The following is a 21,051-nucleotide window of genomic DNA, read 5'->3' on the forward strand; positions in this document are numbered from 1 at the left end:
TGTGTGTGTGTGTGTGTGTGTGTGTGTGTGTGTGTGTGTGTGTGTGTGTGTGTGTGTGTGTGTGTGTGTGTGTGTGTGTGTGTGTGTGTGAGTAAAATACTAATGTACATACTATGGGAAAATCACCACTCTTTCCCCACAATTAGAACCTAACCTTATAACCCTCCGTTTACGACTGAATCTTAAGTGGTAGCCTACTGAATTATTGAATGGTTGTCAATTGTATTTGGGCTCCTGAGTGGCGCAGTGGTCTAAGGCACTGCATCTCAGTGCTAGAGGTGTCACAACAGACCCTGGTTTGATTCCAGGCTGTATCACCAACGGCTGTGATTAGGAGTCCCATAGGGCGGCACACAACTGGCCCAGTGTTGTTAGGGTTTGGCCAGGGCAGGCTGTCATTGTTAATATTTGTACTTAACTGACTTGCCCAGTTGAATGAAGGTTAAATTAAACAAATAAAGTAAGGGGATACAAAGGACTGTGACGTCAGGCACTGTGAATGTTGAAATACAATAGAACATACATGTCATAAGTCCTATGTAATGTCAAGGTATTTTCCTGGGATCATGTTTTGTGGTTGTTGACATAGGCTGTTACACAAAATCCGAGAACTACAGTTCCCGTCAAACCTGTTAGCATACACTTCCGGCTCCTCAACTGTTGGCCACCTGTTCCCGTTAGAGCATTCTGATTGGTTTAGGGGCGCTCACGCGAGGGCGTCACACAGAACGCTACGACATCAGCGAGTAAAGTCAAGTCAGCCTTCAGAAATTCAGAATCGCGTAGAGAGCCGTGGAAGAAATAGACCGAGTCGTGGCTACTCTTTGGGAACAACCTAGGGCCAAAAGGACAGCGTCTCCGCACTTTACGACAAGGTACATTTAGTGGTTGTCATTTCATTTTATCGGGTATTTCAGTTGTTTAGCTAGATTTACAGTAACGTATTTTTGGAATAACAGTCCTAGCTATCCAGGTTTCCTCTGCATCCAGTGACGCACTGCATAGCTAGCTTGAGCATCCGTCGGTAAGCTGCTAGCGGTAGCTACTAGCCGTTGAGCTCTTGCCTGGGCTAGATTGAGCCAGTTGTTGAAAAAGACAACGTGTGGTTGTTTTTCAAAAGGTATGTAGCTAACTACTGTAACGTCGGTAAGCTGCTAGTGGAACAACATCTGTCAACAAAGCGTTGCCCTGGTTCCTTCAAAGGCGACGCTTCGTTCAGAAATGTCAGTGCATTGAAGGGTAGTTATTAAACACTATCTGTACATCATATCTCAGATTTTGTTGGCGCTGTGGTCGATAACATTGTTGTAAATTAGAAACCTCGTCTGTTTTTTTTTTGTCCGCCAATTCTGAATGTGTAAAGATGGATTTACATTTTGATATGATGGTTTTAAAATGCCAGAGATCTGTAGTTTGGATTTCTTTGTCTCGCAGCGCTACACCAGTGGTGTACTAGCGAGCTGGCTGGATCAGGCTAAGCCAGTGGTCAAATGTTTCTGCTACTTTCTAGTAGCTAACCTTACTGCTTTATTTTAGCTTCTTAGCCAACCTCAAATTATAGCTTCATTTCTTAACAAGCAGCAATTGAAATAGACATTTTCAACATGTTATGACTAGGTTGCTAACTATCCTCAAGTGAATGTGTTTTGAACGGTCTCACATAGCACTCCTTTGTTTGCCTCAGTAGCATTGATAAGGTGGTGATGGAATAAGACTGACAGCTGTGGTATATCAGACCATATACCACGGGTATGACAACATTTATTTTTACTCCTAATTATGTTGGTAACCAGTTTATAATAGCAATAAGGCACCTCTGGGTTTTTAATATTTTTTTATTTTACCTTTATTTAACTAGGTAAGTCAGTTAAGAATAAATTCTTATTTACAATGATGGCCTACTGGGGAACAGTGGTTCCCTGGTAAGACAGATTGTTACCTTGTCAGCTCAGGGATTTGATCCAGCAACCTTTTGGTTACTGGCCCAACGCTCTAACCACTAGGCTACCTGCCACCCTAAAATATGGTAAAAATACCACGGCTAAGGGCTGTATCCAGGCACTCCGCGGTGTGTCGTGCGGAGAACAGCCCTTAGCCGTGGTATATTGGCCATATACCACACCTCCTCAGGCCTTATTGCTTAAGTAGCTAATGTTTTTAACTGTGAAGACACCGAATATGTTGATGTAAACAGAATAATCTCTTATCATAGTCATTTTGATTTCTAGCTAGGTATAGATGTTTTTGGAATATGCAATGTTTTTGTTGTGGTGTTGGTACATTTGTACACGTGGTCCACTAGGATCTATAAATACCCATAGATGGTCCACTAGGATCTATAAATACCCATAGATGGTCCACTAGGATCTATAAATACCCATAGATGGGTTAGCTGAGAATGTCACGAAAACGACGAGCTTTAATGAGGCAGAAGTCCGTGGGTTGTAGTGATCTGGATGGCCAGATAGCTGACAACAATGACAATAAACAGCTATGTTGGCAATAGGAAGGAGCTAGTTTCATCTTGTTTTTGATACCATGTCTTGTTTTGACTCATTTCATGTCAATTCTAATATGGCTAAAATTCGCTAGCTAGATAACCAACAACTGTAACCATGTATATGAGACAACAAGTGCTCATTGTGCCAATTTGTTTGTTTTCATTAAACATTGGACACTAAATATAGCATGCATGTTGTCAACAGTCTAAGCCAACCGGTCTGTTTTGACCCATAGTTGCGCAGGCATCAGTTTTGTTGCTAAACAACACAATTGGCCCAGCGTCGTCCGGGTTAGGGTTTGGCCGGGGTAGGCCGTCATTGTAAATAAGAATTTGTTCTTAACTAACGTGCCTAGTTAAATAAAGGTTAAATTTAACATTTACATTTAAAAAATGCCTTAGGTGAGGTGTGAAAAACAGATTGCTGCAACCCGATTGGCTGAACGCAAAATTCTGGGAGAGCGCGATGGACGCCTTTTGAATGCGATAGTCCCCCACAGACTTCGTCATTGTGCTTTTTAAAAATGTATTTAACCTTTATTTAACTAGGCACGTTAGTTAAGAACAAATTGTTATTTACAATGACGGCCTACCCCGGCCAAACCTGGAAGATGCTGGGCCAATTGTGCGCCGCCCTATTGGACTCCCAATCACGGCCGGATGTGATGCAGCCTGGATTCAAACCAGGGACTGCAGTGACACCTCTTGTACTGAGATGCAGAAGGCATAAAAGAAAGAACCCCTGGTCTGATGGTTTCAAAATAAAAGTTGTGCTTACTAAACATAGTTTTAAATGACATATATTGGATTTGTTGTCATGAACTCGTTTACAGAACATTATTCAGTTTTAATAAAAAATATGACACATTTAAGAAGTGGAATTATTAAGTTAAAATGAGATTTACAGTAGAATTCACCCTATATGTTAATTTTTGGGGGGAGCGACCTCGACTTTGAATCCACTGGTTTAAAGGCTTGTGACTTTCCATGTCAGAATAGCATTAGCAGGAACAGTCGGTCTGTGTAAGGTCAGGTACTGTCCTGGTAACCACCCTGTTTTTGGATTATGGTACAGAGCTCGTTATTTGCTTGACAGGGGGCGGGGTTAGTTTTGTGGTTGACAGGTCAGTCGTTGCCATGTCAACCAGCTAGGCATATACTTAACCTCATTAGCTAGGAACCTCAGAGGATCTTTAATTTATTTTGAAATGGATCCAAGCTCTGCTGATGAGCTGTCAGTAGTGCGCTGTAGTCCACCATCTAAACAAGATCTAATATTTCATTGTTGGTTGGGGTAACTTGAATTAGTCCACACAGTAACTAGCTACATCTCATTTTATTCCCAAGAGACTTGAAGTAAGACTGTAGTCAGTGTACAGGGTGTTCAGTGTAAAGCTGTAGCCTAACTAACACCAGCATCCATCATCCTTCCAAACGTTAGCTCCAGTAAATCATCTCTGGCGTGGGCTGTAGCCTGTGTTGGAACTGATAAAAGCTTGTCTTTGCTGAGAGGAGAGAGGACGAGTAACACACACAGCTGCTTAGTGACGTCTTATTGATGTAGAGGAGATAATAAACTGACAAAACGGAAACGGAGCCGTTTTTAATATGCATGGTAGTATTTCTCCATCACCAAGTCCCCGGTCACGGTGCTGCGGAGCTCCTCTGCTTGGTGGTTAGTAAGGGGAGACAGAGATGAGTCATCACCCAGGTTCCTAAACCTGCCCCCACCATGGTGTTAAATCAGAATCACTCAACTAAACCTTTATTTACCCATTTAGATGGTCCTGTTCTAACTCAGATGTTTATGAAGCTAATGAGTTATGCAGTTAGTAAGAACGCCAGGCTGTTGTCTTCCAGCCTGGGGATTGTGTGAGCCGCGTCAGTCAGGTGTGTGTGAGCCGCGTCAGTCAGGTGTGTGTGAGCCGCGTCAGTCAGGTGTGTGTGAGCCGCGTCAGTCAGGTGTGTGTGAGCCGCGTCAGTCAGGTGTGTGTGAGCCGCGTCAGTCAGGTGTGTGTGAGCCGCGTCAGGTGTGTGTGTGACCCGCGTCAGGTGTGTGTGTGTGTGAGCCGCGTCAGGTGTGTGTGTGTGAGCCGCGTCAGGTGTGTGTGTGAGCCGCGTCAGGTGTGTGTGTGTGAGCCGTGTCAGGTGTGTGTGTGTGTGAGCTGCGTCAGTGTGTGTGTGTGTGAGCTGCGTCAGGTGTGTGTGTGTGTGAGCTGCGTCAGGTGTGTGTGTGTGAGCTGCGTCAGGTGTGTGTGTGTGAGCTGCGTCAGGTGTGTGTGTGTGAGCTGCGTCAGGTGTGTGTGTGTGAGCTGCGTCAGTCGTGTGTGTGTGTGAGCTGCGTCAGTCGTGTGTGTGTGAGCTGCGTCAGTCAGGTGTGTGTGAGCTGCGTCAGTCAGGTGTGTGTGAGCTGCGTCAGTCAGGTGTGTGTGAGCCGCGTCAGTCAGGTGTGTGTGAGCCGCGTCAGTCAGGTGTGTGTGAGCCGCGTCAGTCAGGTGTGTGTGAGCCGCGTCAGTCAGGTGTGTGTGTGAGCCGCGTCAGTCAGGTGTGTGTGTGTGTGTGTGAGCCGCGTCAGTCAGGTGTGTGTGTGTGTGTGTGAGCCGCGTCAGTCAGGTGTGTGTGTGTGTGTGTGAGCCGCGTCAGTCAGGTGTGTGTGTGTGTGTGTGAGCCGCGTCAGGTGTGTGTGTGTGTGTGTGAGCCGCGTCAGGTGTGTGTGTGTGTGTGTGAGCCGCGTCAGGTGTGTGTGTGTGTGTGTGAGCCGCGTCAGGTGTGTGTGTGTGTGTGTGTGTGTGTGAGCCGCGTCAGGTGTGTGTGTGAGCCGCGTCAGGTGTGTGTGTGTGTGTGTGTGAGCCGCGTCAGGTGTGTGTGTGTGTGTGTGTGTGAGCCGCGTCAGGTGTGTGTGTGTGTGTGTGTGTGAGCCGCGTCAGGTGTGTGTGTGTGTGTGTGTGTGTGAGCCGCGTCAGGTGTGTGTGTGTGTGTGTGTGTGTGAGCCGCGTCAGGGTGTGTGTGTGTGTGTGTGTGTGTGTGGAGCCGCGTCGGGTGTGTGGTGTGTGTGTGTGTTGTGTGAGCCGCGTCAGGTGTGGTGTGGTGTGTGTGTGTGTGAGCCGCGTCAGGTGTGTGTGTGTGTGTGTGTGTGTGTGAGCCGCGTCAGGTGTGTGTGTGTGTGTGTGTGTGTGTGAGCCGCGTCAGGTGTGTGTGTGTGTGTGTGAGCCGCGTCAGGTGTGTGTGTGTGTGTGTGTGTGTGTGAGCCGCGTCAGGTGTGTGTGTGTGTGTGTGTGAGCCGCGTCAGGTGTGTGTGTGTGTGTGTGTGTGAGCCGCGTCAGGTGTGTGTGTGTGTGTGTGTGAGCCGCGTCAGGTGTGTGTGTGTGTGTGTGAGCCGCGTCAGGTGTGTGTGTGTGTGTGTGAGCCGCGTCAGGTGTGTGTGTGTGTGTGTGTGAGCCGCGTCAGGTGTGTGTGTGTGTGTGAGCCGCGTCAGGTGTGTGTGTGTGTGTGTGTGTGAGCCGCGTCAGGTGTGTGTGTGTGGGTGTGTGAGCCGCGTCAGGTGTGTGTGTGTAGCCGCGTCAGTGTGTGAGCCGCGTAAGTGTGGTGTGTGTGTGTGTGAGCGCGTCAGGTGGTGTGTGTGGGTGGGTGTGAGCCGCGTCAGGTGTGTGATATTGTGTGTGTGTGTGTGAGCAGCGTCAGGTGTGTGTGTGTGTGTGTGGTGGTGTGAGCCTCGGCAGGGTGTGTGTGTGTGTGTGTGTTGTGTGGTGAGCCGCGTCAGGTGTGTGTGTGTGTGTGTGTGTGTGGTAGCCGCGTCAGGTGTTGTGTGGGTTGTGTGGAGCCGCGTCAGGGTGGTGTGTGTGTGTGTTGTGAGCCGCGTCAGGTGGGTGTGTGGTGTGTGTGTGAGCCGCGTGTGTGTGGTGTGAGCCGCGTCGGTTGGTGTGTGTGTGTTGTGGAGCCCGCGTCAGGTGTGTGTGTGTGTGTGTGTGTGAGCCGCTCAGGTGTGTGTGTGTGTGTGTGTGAGCCGCGTCAGGTGTGTGTGTGTGTGTGTGAGCCGCGTCAGGTGTGTGTGTGTGTGTGAGCCGCGTCAGGTGTGTGTGTGTGTGTGTGAGCCGCGTCAGGGTGTGTGTGTGTGTGTGTGTGTGTGAGCCGCGTCAGGTGTGTGTGTGAGCCGCGTCAGGTGTGTGTGTGTGTGTGTGTGTGAGCCGCGTCAGGTGTGTGTGAGCCGCGTCAGGTGTGTGTGTGTGTGTGAGCCGCGTCAGGTGTGTGTGTGTGTGTGTGTGTGAGCCGCGTCAGGTGTGTGTGTGAGCCGCGTCAGGTGTGTGTGTGTGTGTGTGTGTGAGCCGCGTCAGAGGTGTGTGTGTGTGAGCCGCGTCAGAGGTGTGTGTGTGTGTGTGTGTGTGTGAGCTGCGTCAGGTGTGTGTATGTGTGTGTGAGCCGCGTCAGAGGTGTGAGTGTTTTGTAAGCTTTCTGGTTAAATGGGTCAGTCACACATGGCCAGCAGAAGCTATAGCAAACAGACAGCAGTGGACTCCAGAGATGCTGTGGTCTGTCCACGTGGCTCCCCTATTCCCTATTTAATGCACATAGAAGACCTGACACATGGACAGGGAACTGAATGGCTCTACAACTACCATTAACTGTTCAGCCTATACCTGATAGTGACAGGACACATGACACCCCATTCTCCTAGTGCACTAGTTTTGACCAGATCTCTAGGTAGTGTATAGACTGCCAAATCACATTGTATACACATGTTTAGCAGGTGTTATTGCGAGTGTAGCGAAATGCTTGTGTTCCTAGCTCCAACAGTGCAGTAATATCTAACAATTCACAACAATACACACACATCTAAAGTGAAATAATGGAATTAAGAATATATAAATATTAGGATGAGCAATGTCTGAGTGGCATTGACTAGAATACAGTAGAATAGAATACAGTATATACATGAGATGAGTTAAAATATGTAAACATTATTAAAGTGACTAGTGTTCCATTATTAAAGTGGCCAGTAATTTCTAGTCTATAGGGAATGCAGACTAGAGATGCGGCTCAACAGACATTTGAACAGGAATGCAGCTAGACCAACTCTGTCTGGAGTGTGAGATGTACTGAGTCTGGCCTGTGTGTTTGTACTGAGGATCACTCATTGGCAGTGAGTCATTAGCGAGATACTACTGTCTGTAGACTCCTATCAACGCCACGTAGACGGCAAAGACCAGAGTTATGGTCATGTCCCAAATGGCACCCTATTCTCTATATAATGCACTACTTTAGACCAGAGCCCTATTCCCTATATAGTGCACTACTTTAGACCAGAGCCCTATTCCCTATATAATGCACTACTTTAGACCAGAGCCCTATTCCCTATACAGTGCACTACTTTAGAACAGAGCCCTATTCCCTATATAGTGCACTACTTTGGACCAGACCCCTGTTCCCAATGTAGTGCGCTACTTTAGACCAGAGCCTTATTCCCTATGTAGTGCGCTACTTTAGACCAGAGCCTTATTCCCTATGTAGTGCGCTACTTTAGACCAGAGCCTTATTCCCTATGTAGTGCACGACTTTAGACCAGAGCCTTATTCCCTATGTAGTGCACGACTTTAGACCAGAGCCTTATTCCCTATGTAGTGCACTACTTTAGACCAGAGCCTTATTCCCTATGTAGTGCACTTGTTGAGACCAGAGCCTTATTCCCTATGTAGTGCACTTGTTGAGACCAGAGCCTTATTCCCTATATAGTGCACTTGTTGAGACCAGAGCCTTATTCCCTATATAGTGCACTTGTTGAGACCAGAGCCCTCTGGGAATAGGGTGCCATTTGGGAGAGGTAGGCTGGCTGTGGTAGTTGTAGGGTGATTCAGTTCCCTGGCCACGTGGCAGGTCTTCTATGTGGCTTTTTCATTATGACAGTTCCTCTCCTGCCCATTTAGTTGGATTGGGGCTTTCAGGTAGACTCTGTTGGTGCTTGGTTAAACAGGCAGTGTTGAGCAAGCAGAGCCTAGCCTATGTCTCGGGTCCAAACCAATGGAGCAATTGCCAAACTGCCAGTTGTGCTCTGGCTTGTGGTGTGAAGGACAAGTTAATGTCACAGCTTGTTCTCTCCGCTTGTGACCCCTCTCTCTCGGTACCCATGTGATCCAGCGCCGGCCATTCCACTCCTGCCAGGCCTTATGATTGAAAGCCAGAGACAAAGCACCCAGTGTTGTGGAACTTGACACACACACACACACACACACATTACTCAGAGTTGGTCAGATGTGGAACACACCCAGAGACGGCTCCATTAGCAGTGTTTTGGTTAGACCAGCCCCGTTCCTACTCTGCTGTGTTTTGGTTAGACCAGCCCCGTTCTTACTCTGCTGTGTTTTGGTTAGACCAGCCCCGTTCTTACTCTGCTGTGTTTTGGTTAGACCAGCCCCGTTCTTACTCTGCTGTGTTTTGGTTAGACCAGCCCCGTTCTTACTCTGCTGTGTTTTGGTTAGACCAGCCCCGTTCTTACTCTGCTGTGTTTTGGTTAGACCAGCCCCGTTCTTACTCTGCTGTGTTTTGGTTAGACCAGCCCCGTTCTTACTCTGCTGTGTTTTGGTTAGACCAGCCCCGTTCTTACTCTGCTGTGTTTTGGTTAGACCAGCCCCGTTCCTACTCTGCTGTGTTTTGGTTAGACCAGCCCCGTTCCTACTCTGCTGTGTTTTGGTTAGACCAGCCCCGTTCCTACTCTGCTGTGTTTTGGTTAGACCAGCCCCGTTCCTACTCTGCTGTGTTTTGGTTAGACCAGCCCCGTTCTTACTCTGCTGTGTTTTGGTTAGACCAGCCCCGTTCCTACTCTGCTGTGTTTTGGTTAGACCAGCCCCGTTCCTACTCTGCTGTGTTTTGGTTAGACCAGCCCCGTTCCTACTCTGCTGTGTTTTGGTTAGACTAGTTTCTTGTTGTGAGTCTCGGTGCTGAATGGATCACTGTGTTGGCTGGTATGTATTATATACCCAGTTACAGAGGGAAGTTACAGGCAGGCACAGAGAAGGCTGGACACGCCCTGGGCTGGTGGCCACGTTGACCAACTATGGCCTTAATGAAAATAAAACCAGAGAGGAAGAGGTGAACTTTAGGCCACTTTTGTGAATTTGTAAAGCATCCAAGACAAGACATTGCGAGATGCAGATTACCAAAACATATGAGCACGCTTCTGTCTTCCCCTCCTCTCTCTCTCTCCTGCTGGCCTGCCTGCTCTCTCTCTCTCTCCCTCCTGCTGGCCTGCCTGCTCTGTCTCTCTCTCTCCTGCTGGCCTGCCTGCTCTGTCTCTCTCCCTCCTGCTGGCCTGCCTGCTCTCTCTCTCCCTCCTGCTGGCCTACCTGCTCTCTCTCTCCCTCCCTCCTGCTGGCCTGCCTGCTCTGTCTCTCTCTCTCCTGCTGGCCTGCCTGCTCTGTCTCTCCCTCCGTCTTGCTGGCCTGCCTGCTCTGTCTCTCTCCCTCCTGCTGGCCTACCTGCTCTGTCTCTCCCTCCCTCTTGCTGGCCTGCCTGCTCTGTCTCTCTCTGTCTCTCTCTGTCTCTCTCTGTCTCTCTCGCCTGCCTGCCTGCCTGCCTGCCTGCCTGCCTGCCTGCCTGCCTGCCTGCCTGCTCTCAATTCAATTAAGGGGCTTTATTGGCATGGAAAGAATGTTAACATTGCCAAAGCAAGTGAAGTACATAATAAACAAAAGTGAAATAAACAATACAAATGAACAGTAAGCATTACACACTCTCTATCTCCCTGCTGCTGGCCTGCCTGCTTGCTCTGTCTCTCTCTCCCTGCTGCTGGCCTGCCTGCTTGCTCTGTCTCTATCTCCCTGCTGCTGGCCTGCCTGCTTGCTCTGTCTCTATCTCCCTGCTGCTGGCCTGCCTGCTTGCTCTGTCTCTATCTCCCTGCTGCTGGCCTGCCTGCTTGCTCTGTCTCTCTCTCCCTGCTGCTGGCCTGCCTGCTTGCTCTGTCTCTCTCTCCCTGCTGCTGGCCTGCCTGCTTGCGCTGTCTCTCTCTCTCCCTGCTGCTGACCTGCCTGCTTGCTCTGTCTCTCTCTCCCTGCTGCTGGCCTGCCTGCTTGCCCTGGCTCTCTCTCCCTGCTGCTGGCCTGCCTGCTTGCCCTGGCTCTCTCTCCCTGCTGCTGGCCTGCCTGCTTGCCCTGGCTCTCTCTCCCTGCTGCTGGCCTGCCTGCTTGCCCTGGCTCTCTCTCCCTGCTGCTGGCCTGCCTGCTTGCCCTGTCTCTCTCTCCCTGCTGCTGGCCTGCCTGCCTGCCCTGTCTCTCTCTCCCTGCTGCTGGCCTGCCTGCCTGCTCTGTCTCTCTCTCCCTGCTGCTGACCTGCCTGCTTGCTCTGTCTCTCTCTCCCTGCTGCTGGCCTGCCTGCTTGCCCTGGCTCTCTCTCCCTGCTGCTGGCCTGCCTGCTTGCTCTGTCTCTTTGCTAATGATGAAAGTGTGTTCAGTCTTTGGTCTGTTGCATGTAGAATATCCTAGCCTATTAATGGATGACACCGACGTCGCCTGGATACAGAGGTATGGTCGGGCCTGTCTTGCGAGCACGTGGGAGCCTACTTCTCGTTTTTGCCCCATATGAAATGACAACAGGCTACCAGTAGCCTTTATTCATGACCCTTTCAGATATAATGGAATGTGGCCCCTAGAAAGCGTCTCGGCGGTGGCATGCCTGTCTGTTAGGGTAGGCTACTGATGTTTACATTTAATTTTTTTATTCACCCTTTATTTAACGAGGCAAGTCAGTTAAGAACAAATTGTTATTTACAATGACGGTCTACCGGGGAACAGTGGGTTAACTGCCTTGTTCAGGGGCAGAACGACAGATTTTTACCTTGTCAGCTCAGGGATTTGACCAAGCAACCTTTCGGTTACTGGCCCATCACTCTAATCGCTCTAACCTTCTCTGGAGAGATGAACGGGCATTTTACTGGTCTGTAAAGGAATGAGGCTTCTGAAGCCATTGTTCTGCATTGTAAATTGACGTAGAATGTAATGAGTTTGGCCCTAGTGGTCATACATATGTAATAGGACCATTGTTCTGCATTGTATATTGACGTAGAATTTAATTTAAAACCGAGAAAAGAATGTCTGTTTTTAAGCGTTAAGCAAAATGTTTAATTTGTCACATCCCTAGTGTGTAACACAAGTTCAAGCCAGATAATATGTTCAATGTACCTGCTGTGACATACCAGGTATTTCACCTTTCCTGTAGAAAGCCAAGTTCCCACACCATCCTAGGCCTAATGCAAATGAGTCCAGCATCAAGACACACCTGTTCTGTCTTTACGTGCTTGTCTAACTGGTTCTACTGGTTCCCCAAAGACAACTAGCAAAACGGTCAACTTTCAAAACCAGTCTCGTGTGTGTGTGTGTGTGTGTGTGTGTGTGTGTGTGTGTGTGTGTGTGAGTGAGAGAGGGCTCTGAAAACAGAAGTGACATTGGACCCAGATTATCGATGTTCATCTGTCAGTGTTCTGTAACTGAACTATTGTAGCTCAGTCTCATTTTGGTTGGATGGTCCCTACAGTGTTCTGTAACTGAACTATTGTAGCTCAGTCTCATTTTGGTTGGATGGTCTCTACAGTGTTCTGTAACTGAACTGTTGTAGCTCAGTCTCATTTTTGTTGGATGGTCCCTACAGTGATTGACAGGCACAGTAAATTGTGACCCAGAGGGTTTGTGTATTTGTTGTGTATAACTAGTGTGACTCGTACAACCTGTGCTGCCTGCTTTGTCACTTTCAAATGTCACTCCTCTCTCTCTTTAGAGGGTGGTAGCTACTAGCTAGGTAGCGTGTTGTGTTCCAGGCTAGAGGGAGGGAGCTACTAGCTAGGTAGCGTGTTGTGTTCCAGGCTAGAGGGAGGTAGCTACTAGCTAGGTAGCGTGTTGTGTTCCAGGCTAGAGGGAGGGAGCTACTAGCTAGGTAGCGTGTTGTGTTCCAGGCTAGAGGATATATGACGCTCACTCTCTCAGCTCACTGCAGGTTCTACAAGTTTACATGCAGTGTGTCCTGCCAGTGCTTTCACACCATCATAAACCAGGCTTTAATGTATCCAGAACGGTCACAGCGTCACACCAACTGCTAGGCTAAACTCCATGATCTCAACCTATTGTTCACTCACACATCCCCTCTTCAACACAGTGACCCCCCCCCTCCTGAGCCTCAACTCCTCCATTCACCATCAGTTCTCCTCTCAAAAGCTCCTTGCACTTTGTCGCTGACAAAAGAGAGAGAAATCAATTCTCAATGACATTTCTTCTTCCCTCTTTCAGCCCTCCTCTATTTCTCTCTCCATCAGGCAGTGTAATTGATTTGTCTATTCCTCTGATACAGAAACAGTAAAGCCTGTCGCTGGCTGAACAATGACAATCCACTCCATCAACTCCTTGAAGTCTTTCTTTTCTTATTATGGAGTCTATTTCTGGGTTCCGAATGGCACCCTAATCCCTATCTAGTGCACTACTTTTGACCAGACCCCTTTGGTAAAGTAGTGCACTACTTTTGACCAGAGCCCATTGTCGTGTAGCACGGTATACCGGTACCACAGTAATATCAGCCTACCAAAACATCATATGATGGTACCACATTTTTCATCCCTACCGATCTAAAGAACCTGCTGGCGCTTGTTATATAATGTTTAGAAAGTCAGTTCTCTCTTTTTCTTTTTTTTAAGCAACAGCCTCTTGTATGGGCCGGTTCAATAATGTCCTCTTGACTTTCATGCACAAATCTGGTGTGGAGCTGCAGTCAGTCATCTGCATCTCCTTCCAGCCATCACTCACCTGCTTCTCTCTGTCAGCTGCGTCTCCTTCCAGCCATCACTCGCCTGCTTCTCTCTGTCGGCTGCGTCTCCTTCCAGCCATCACTCGCCTGCTTCTCTCTGTCGGCTGCGTCTCCTTCCAGCCATCACTCGCCTGCTTCTCTCTGTCGGCTGCGTCTCCTTCCAGCCATCACTCGCCTGCTTCTCTCTGTCGGCTGCGTCTCCTTCCAGCCATCACTCGCCTGCTTCTCTCTGTCGGCTGCGTCTCCTTCCAGCCATCACTCGCCTGCTTCTCTCTGTCGGCTGCGTCTCCTTCCAGCCATCACTCGCCTGCTTCTCTCTGTCGGCTGCGTCTCCTTCCAGCCATCACTCACCTGCTTCTCTCTGACAGCTGCATCTCCTTCCAGCCATCACTCGCCTGCTTCTCTCTGTCGGCTGCGTCTCCTTCCAGCCATCACTCACCTGCTTCTCTCTGTCAGCTGTCTCTGGACCACACTACCCACAAACCTCTGCCTCTCAGTCAGCACTTCCTGTGTATCTATTTCCCCATCAGTTTTAAATATAGTTTAGCTGTGATGGAGAGGGAGGGTTCAGTCCCTGATGGGTCTTCTGATGTTACATTTGACTCATTGGAGCAGAGCAAAGTTCATGCATTGGATATAATTTCATCCCTGGTATAACCAAGAGCACAAGGCCAGTCTGATTGGCTCTGTAAGTTTGCTGTCACGCAGCAGTGCCAGAGAGGAAAAGCCCATGTCGCGGGCTGTTTTTAAACTAATCCTGGCACACTAATTATTGGTTTGATGACAATGTTGTTCAGTCAACCTGGTAACTTGACAGTCGGTTTAGACACGTCTGATTGGCCCAGGAAGAAAGGAAAATGAACTATTCTATTATAGTGAACAAGGTGTAGTTAATTCAATGTGTTGTATTAGTAGCTGTGTGAATATCAGGGAACAGTGTGTAGTTGTATTGAGGAGCTGTGTGAATATCAGGGAACAGTGTGTAGTTGTATTGAGGAGCTGTGTGAATATCGGGGAACAGTGTGTAGTTGTATTAGGAGCTGTGTGAATATCGGGGAACAGTGTGTAGTTGTATTAGGAGCTGTGTGAATATCAGGGAACAGTGTGTAGTTGTATTAGGAGCTGTGTGAATATCAGGGAACAGTGTGTAGTTGTATTAGGAGCTGTGTGAATATCAGGGAACAGTGTGTAGTTGTATTGAGTAGCTGTGTGAATATCAGGGAACAGTGTGTAGTTGTATGAGTAGCTGTGTGAATATCAGGGCACAGTGTGTAGTTGTATTAGGAGCTGTGTGAATATCAGGGCACAGTGTGTAGTTGTATTGAGGAGCTGTGTGAATATCAGGGAACAGTGTGTAGTTGTATTGAGGAGCTGTGTGAATATCAGGGAACAGTGTGTAGTTGTATTGAGGAGCTGTGTGAATATCAGGGAACAGTGTGTAGTTGTATTGAGGAGCTGTGTGAATATCAGGGAACAGTGTGTAGTTGTATTAGGAGCTGTGTGAATATCAGGGAACAGTGTGTAGTTGTATTAGGAGCTGTGTGAATATCAGGGAACAGTGTGTAGTTGTATTAGGAGCTGTGTGAATATCAGGGAACAGTGTGTAGTTGTATTAGGAGCTGTGTGAATATCAGGGAACAGTGTGTAGTTGTATTGAGTAGCTGTGTGAATATCAGGGAACAGTGTGTAGTTGTATTGAGGAGCTGTGTGAATATCAGGGAACAGTGTGTAGTTGTATTAGTAGCTGTGTGAATATCGGGGAACAGTGTGTAGTTGTATGAGTAGCTGTGTGAATATCAGGGAACAGTGTGTAGTTGTATTAGGAGCTGTGTGAATATCAGGGAACAGTGTGTAGTTGTATTAGGAGCTGTGTGAATATCGGGGAACAGTGTGTAGTTGTATTGAGTAGCTGTGTGAATATCAGGGAACAGTGTGTAGCTGTGTGAATATCAGGGAACAGTGTGTAGTTGTATTAGTAGCTGTGTGAATATCAGGGAACAGTGTGTAGTTGTATTAGTAGCTGTGTGAATATCGGGGAACAGTGTGTAGTTGTATTGAGGAGCTGTGTGAATATCAGGGAACAGTGTGTAGTTGTATTAGTAGCTGTGTGAATATCAGGGAACAGTGTGTAGTTGTATTAGGAGCTGTGTGAATATCAGGAAACAGTGTGTAGCTGTGTGAATATCAGGGAACAGTGTATAGTTGTATTAGGAGCTGTGTGAATATCGGGGAACAGTGTGTAGTTGTATTGAGTAGCTGTGTGAATATCAGGGAACAGTGTGTAGTTGTATTAGGAGCTGTGTGAATATCAGGGAACAGTGTGTAGCTGTGTGAATATCAGGGAACAGTGTGTAGTTGTATTAGGAGCTGTGTGAATATCAGGGAACAGTGTGTAGTTGTATTGAGGAGCTGTGTGAATATCAGGGAACAGTGTGTAGTTGTATTGAGGAGCTGTGTGAATATCAGGGAACAGTGTGTAGTTGTATTGAGGAGCTGTGTGAATATCAGGGAACAGTGTGTAGTTGTATTAGTAGCTGTGTGAATATCGGGGAACAGTGTGTAGTTGTATTGAGTAGCTGTGTGAATATCAGGGAACAGTGTGTAGTTGTATTAGGAGCTGTGTGAATATCAGGGAACAGTGTGTAGTTGTATTGAGGAGCTGTGTGAATATCAGGGAACAGTGTGTAGTTGTATTGAGGAGCTGTGTGAATATCAGGGAACAGTGTGTAGTTGTATTGAGGAGCTGTGTGAATATCAGGGAACAGTGTGTAGTTGTATTAGTAGCTGTGTGAATATCAGGGAACAGTGTGTAGTTGTATTAGTAGCTGTGTGAATATCGGGGAACAGTGTGTAGCTGTGTGAATATCAGGGAACAGTGTGTAGTTGTATTAGGAGCTGTGTGAATATCGGGGAACAGTGTGTAGTTGTATTAGGAGCTGTGTGAATATCAGGGAACAGTGTGTAGCTGTGTGAATATCAGGGAACAGTGTGTAGTTGTATTAGGAGCTGTGTGAATATCAGGGAACAGTGTGTAGTTGTATTGAGGAGCTGTGTGAATATCAGGGAACAGTGTGTAGTTGTATTGAGGAGCTGTGTGAATATCAGGGAACAGTGTGTAGTTGTATTGAGGAGCTGTGTGTAGTTGTATTAGTAGCTGTGTGAATATCAGGGAACAGTGTGTAGTTTTATTAGTAGCTGTGTGAATATCGGGGAACAGTGTGTAGTTGTATTGAGGAGCTGTGTGAATATCAGGGAACAGTGTGTAGTTGTATTAGTAGCTGTGTGAATATCAGGGAACAGTGTGTAGTTTTATTAGTAGCTGTGTGAATATCGGGGAACAGTGTGTAGTTGTATTGAGGAGCTGTGTGAATATCAGGGAACAGTGTGTAGTTGTATTAGTAGCTGTGTGAATATCAGGGAACAGTGTGTAGTTGTATTAGTAGCTGTGTGAATATCAGGGAACAGTGTGTAGTTGTATTGAGTAGCTGTGTGAATATCAGGGAACAGTGTGTAGTTGTATTAGGAGCTGTGTGAATATCAGGGAACAGTGTGTAGTTGTATTAGTAGTTGTGTGAATATCAGGGAACAGATTTTGTGTAGCTCATGCGCATAACATTTAGAAAACAGGAACAAGTGTTGGGGGACGAACAGGACGCTAGGCCACTCTGAACACCTGGGCCAGTGGTGTCTAGTTCAGGGGAGCTGGGTTCTCTGGGCCAGTGGTATCTAGTTCAGGGAGCTGGGTTCCCTGGGTCAGTGGTATCTAGTTCAGGGGAGCTGGGTTCCCTGGACCAGTGGTATCTATTTCAGGGGAGCTGGGTTCCCTGGACCAGTGGTATCTAGTTCAGGGGAGCTGGGTTCTCTGGGCCAGTGGTATCTAGTTCAGGGGTGCTGGGTTCCCTGGACCAGTGGTATCTAGTTCAGGGGAGCTGGGTTCCCTGGGCCAGTGGTATCTAGTTCAGGGGAGCTGGGTTCTCTGGGCCAGTGGTATCTAGTTCAGGGGAGCTGGGTTCCCTGGGCCAGTGGTATCTAGTTCAGGGGAGCTGGGTTCTCTGGGCCAGTGGTATCTAGTTCAGGGGAGCTGGGTTCCCTGGGCCAGTGGTATCTAGTTCAGGGGAGCTGGGTTCCCTGGGCCAGTGGTATCTAGTTCAGGGGAGCTGGGTTCCCTGGGCCAGTGGTATCTAGTTCAGGGAGCTGGGTTCCCTGGGCCAGTGGTATCTAGTTCAGGGGAGCTGGGTTCCCTGGGCCAGTGGTATCTAGTTCAGGGGAGCTGGGTTCCCTGGGCCAGTGGTATCTAGTTCAGGGGAGCTGGGTTCCCTGGGCCAGTGGTATCTAGTTCAGGGGAGCTGGGTTCCCTGGGCCAGTGGTATCTAGTTCAGGGGAGCTGGGTTCCCTGGGCCAGTGGTATCTAGTTCAGGGGAGCTGGGTTCTCTGGGCCAGTGGTATCTAGTTCAGGGGAGCTGGGTTCTCTGGGCCAGTGGTATCTAGTTCAGGGGAGCTGGGTTCCCTGGGCCAGTGGTATCTAGTTCAGGGGAGCTGGGTTCCCTGGGCCAGTGGTATCTAGTTCAGGGGAGCTGGGTTCTCTGGGCCAGTGGTGTCTAGTTCAGGGGAGCTGGGTTCCCTGGGCCAGTGGTGTCTAGTTCAGGGAGCTGGGTTCCCTGGGCCAGTGGTATCTAGTTCAGGGGAGCTGGGTTCCCTGGGCCAGTGGTATCTAGTTCAGGGGAGCTGGGTTCCCTGGGCCAGTGGTATCTAGTTCAGGGGAGCTGGGTTCCCTGGGCCAGTGGTATCTAGTTCAGGGGAGCTGGGTTCCCTGGGCCAGTGGTATCTAGTTCAGGGGAGCTGGGTTCTCTGGGCCAGTGGTATCTAGTTCAGGGGAGCTGGGTTCCCTGGGCCAGTGGTATCTAGTTCAGGGGAGCTGGGTTCCCTGGGCCATTGGTATCTAGTTCAGGGGAGCTGGGTTCCCTGGGCCAGTGGTATCTAGTTCAGGGGAGCTGGGTTCCCTGGGTCAGTGGTATCTAGTTCAGGGGAGCTGGGTTCCCTGGGTCAGTGTGTGATTCGTCCCAAATTGCACCCTATTCCCTTTATAATACACTTCCGGGCCCATAGGGCTCTGATCTAAACTAGTGCACTGAATAGAGAATAGGGTGCCAGGCATGGTGTCCTCTCCAGTTATGAGCTGCCCTCCTCTCCCCCTTCTCTCCACTCACCCCCCTCTCTCCCGAACAAGGCCTATTCTGCTATTGAATAGAATAGCCAAGCTAATACAGAGATGATGCCTGGGGTTTCTCTATCATGGGTTTAAACTGGGAAAGATTTGGCTCTGATGAAACTCAGTGTAGCCCAGTGGTGGAGGCTGAAGGTGTCTGTTGACAGCTGGAACAGTGATACATTAGATTGATACTTTATTTGTTCCAGATCCAACTCGCTCTGTATACTGAGAGTTGATTGGTTCCAGATCCAACTCGCTCTGTATACTGAGAGTTGATTGGTTCCAGATCCAACTCCCTCTGTATACTGAGAGTTGATTGGTTCCAGATCCAACTCGCTCTGTATACTGAGAGTTGATTGGTTCCAGATCCAACTCGCTCTGTATACTGAGAGTTGATTGGTTCCAGATCCAACTCGCTCTGTATACTGAGAGTTGATTGGTTCCAGATCCAACTCCCTCTGTATACTGAGTTGAGTGTGTGTGTGCGCCAAATGAGCACATCTCTTCTGGAGCACAGCACAGTGGGATGTAGCTAGTTCTACAGCCAGCAAAGCCGGCCCTACAGCCGGCCCTACAGCCAGCAAAGCCGGCTCTACACCTGGCCCTACAGCCTGCAAAGCCGGCCCTACAGCCGGCCCTACAGCTGGCCCTACAGCCTGCAAAGCCGGCCCTACAGCCGGCCCTACAGCCAGCAAAGCCGGCCCTACAGCCTGCAAAGCCGGCCCTACAGCCTGCAAAGCCGGCCCTACAGCCTGCAAAGCCGGCCCTACAGCCTGCAAAGCCGGCCCTACAGCCTGCAAAGCCGGCCCTACAGCTGCTGTGACAGTACTGATGTGTTTCAGGACAGCACAACTCCTCTAGTTAGCTAGGACCTCCAGGGTCCCACAGCTGATGATGCAGAGGAAATTGAACACATTATTTAGTGTGTGTGTGTAATGAGCGACTGGGTAGACCCACTCAGTCTTGAGAGATTTGCATATTCTTCTCTTTTGTCTGTAAGAAACGGCGGTGTTGTCCTCCAGGGACTTTCTCCACACTCTGCTTCCTGTTTCCTTTCCTCCTGTATGTCTGTGTCGCCAAGCTCAAAACCTGATACATTTGTAATATGCCCCATCTACAAAATATTGGTCTTGAAAACACTGTTCTTTCGAATACAAATATTGACCCAATATTGTATCGGTTTTAGATGTGCTGAAAGTTTTAAAAGTCAACAAGCGTGATATGTAGTCTATTTCATGGTGTGTATTTTCTCATTCTGGGGAATTGGTGCGAAAGGGTCTCGATTGGCCGGTTAATTCTGTATGCAGCTGTATGCATTTCATCAGACTGGAGACATTTACACACACACACACACACACACACAATCTGTTCCTATCAAGCTTCAGTAGAACAAAGTGACTTGTCTCGGTGCCTGTTAGATGGTCTGTTTTCCTGCCAGTTCCCATCTGTTCTGGGGGCATCCCAAATGGTCTGGATCACACAGGCCTCGACCATACGCTCATTTATATAGAACATGCATTACAAAAAATATCTCATTTCGGCCATCCTATGTGTCCATGGGCAGTTTTCTCCCCCATGTAGAAATGTGAAATCTTTCTCACTAAACACGTCTCCATTCACAGTTTTTATGTGAGTAAAGTCATACCCTATTAAAGAAGAATTCCCACCAGCTGTGATGAACACAGGATGTTTCGGTACAAAAAAAAAATAAAAATAATTTTCCTCCTCCCTCTAAAACATCTTCCTGTCCCCGGCTTGTTGTTCCCTAGCGGAGGGCTTGGATGTTGTCCAAACTATGCTGTATAATTTGAAGGAAATGCATGATGGGAAGTGGAATCAATCGCAGGATGTTGTTTTTCTGATTGTGTGTACTGACTAGCCTGGTCTCCAGGTCTGACTGTGTGTACTGACTAGCCTGGTCTCCAGGTCTGACTGTGTGTACGGACTAGCCTGGTCTCCAGGTCTGACTGTGTGTACGGACTAGCCTGGTCTCCAGGTCTGACTGTGTGTACGGACTAGCCTGGTCTCCAGGTCTGACTGTGTGTACGGACTAGCCTGGTCTCCAGGTCTGACTGTGTGTACGGACTAGCCAGTTCCTATACTGTCAGATCTGGGACCAGGCTATGTACTTACCAATGTCCTCTATCTTCCAGAAGTCAAAACAAGCAGTGTTTTTAACCCCGCCCCCTTCTCTCTGTTATTGTCTTCCATGCTTCGCTCTTTCCTTTTTTTCTTTACACGATCTTCTTCTGTAGATGCATTCCCCTGCACGCTACGACTGGTCCTCGTCTGATGTCTTTACACGATCTTCTTCCAGCCAACTGATGTATGTAGCTGCATTCCCCTGCACGCTACGACTGGCCCTCGTCTGATGTCTTTACAGGATCTTCTTCTAGCCAACTGATGTATGTAGATGCATTCCCCTGCACGCTACGACTGGTCCTCGTCTGATGTCTTTACACGATCTTCTTCCAGCCAACTGATTTATGTAGATGCATTCCCCTGCACGCTACGACTGGCCCTCGTCTGATGTCTTTACACCATCTTCTTCCAGCCAACTGATTTATGT

At 48.5% G+C, this 21,051-nt stretch overlaps 1 protein-coding gene across 1 annotated transcript in view; it reads left to right on the plus strand.

Moving 5' to 3' along the window:
- Positions 1-752: 752 nt before the first annotated feature.
- The window catches only part of LOC115189968 (adiponectin receptor protein 2), a 79,405-nt gene continuing 59,106 nt past the window's right edge, over positions 753-21,051 (plus strand). The window contains exon 1 of the mRNA XM_029748495.1: positions 753-875. The gene's annotated coding sequence lies outside the window, so the exon portion shown is untranslated. The remainder of the gene's footprint in view (positions 876-21,051) is intronic.

The sequence above is a fragment of the Salmo trutta genome, unplaced genomic scaffold (assembly GCF_901001165.1).
Source record: "Salmo trutta unplaced genomic scaffold, fSalTru1.1, whole genome shotgun sequence".
Classification (NCBI taxonomy): Eukaryota; Metazoa; Chordata; class Actinopteri; order Salmoniformes; family Salmonidae; genus Salmo; species Salmo trutta.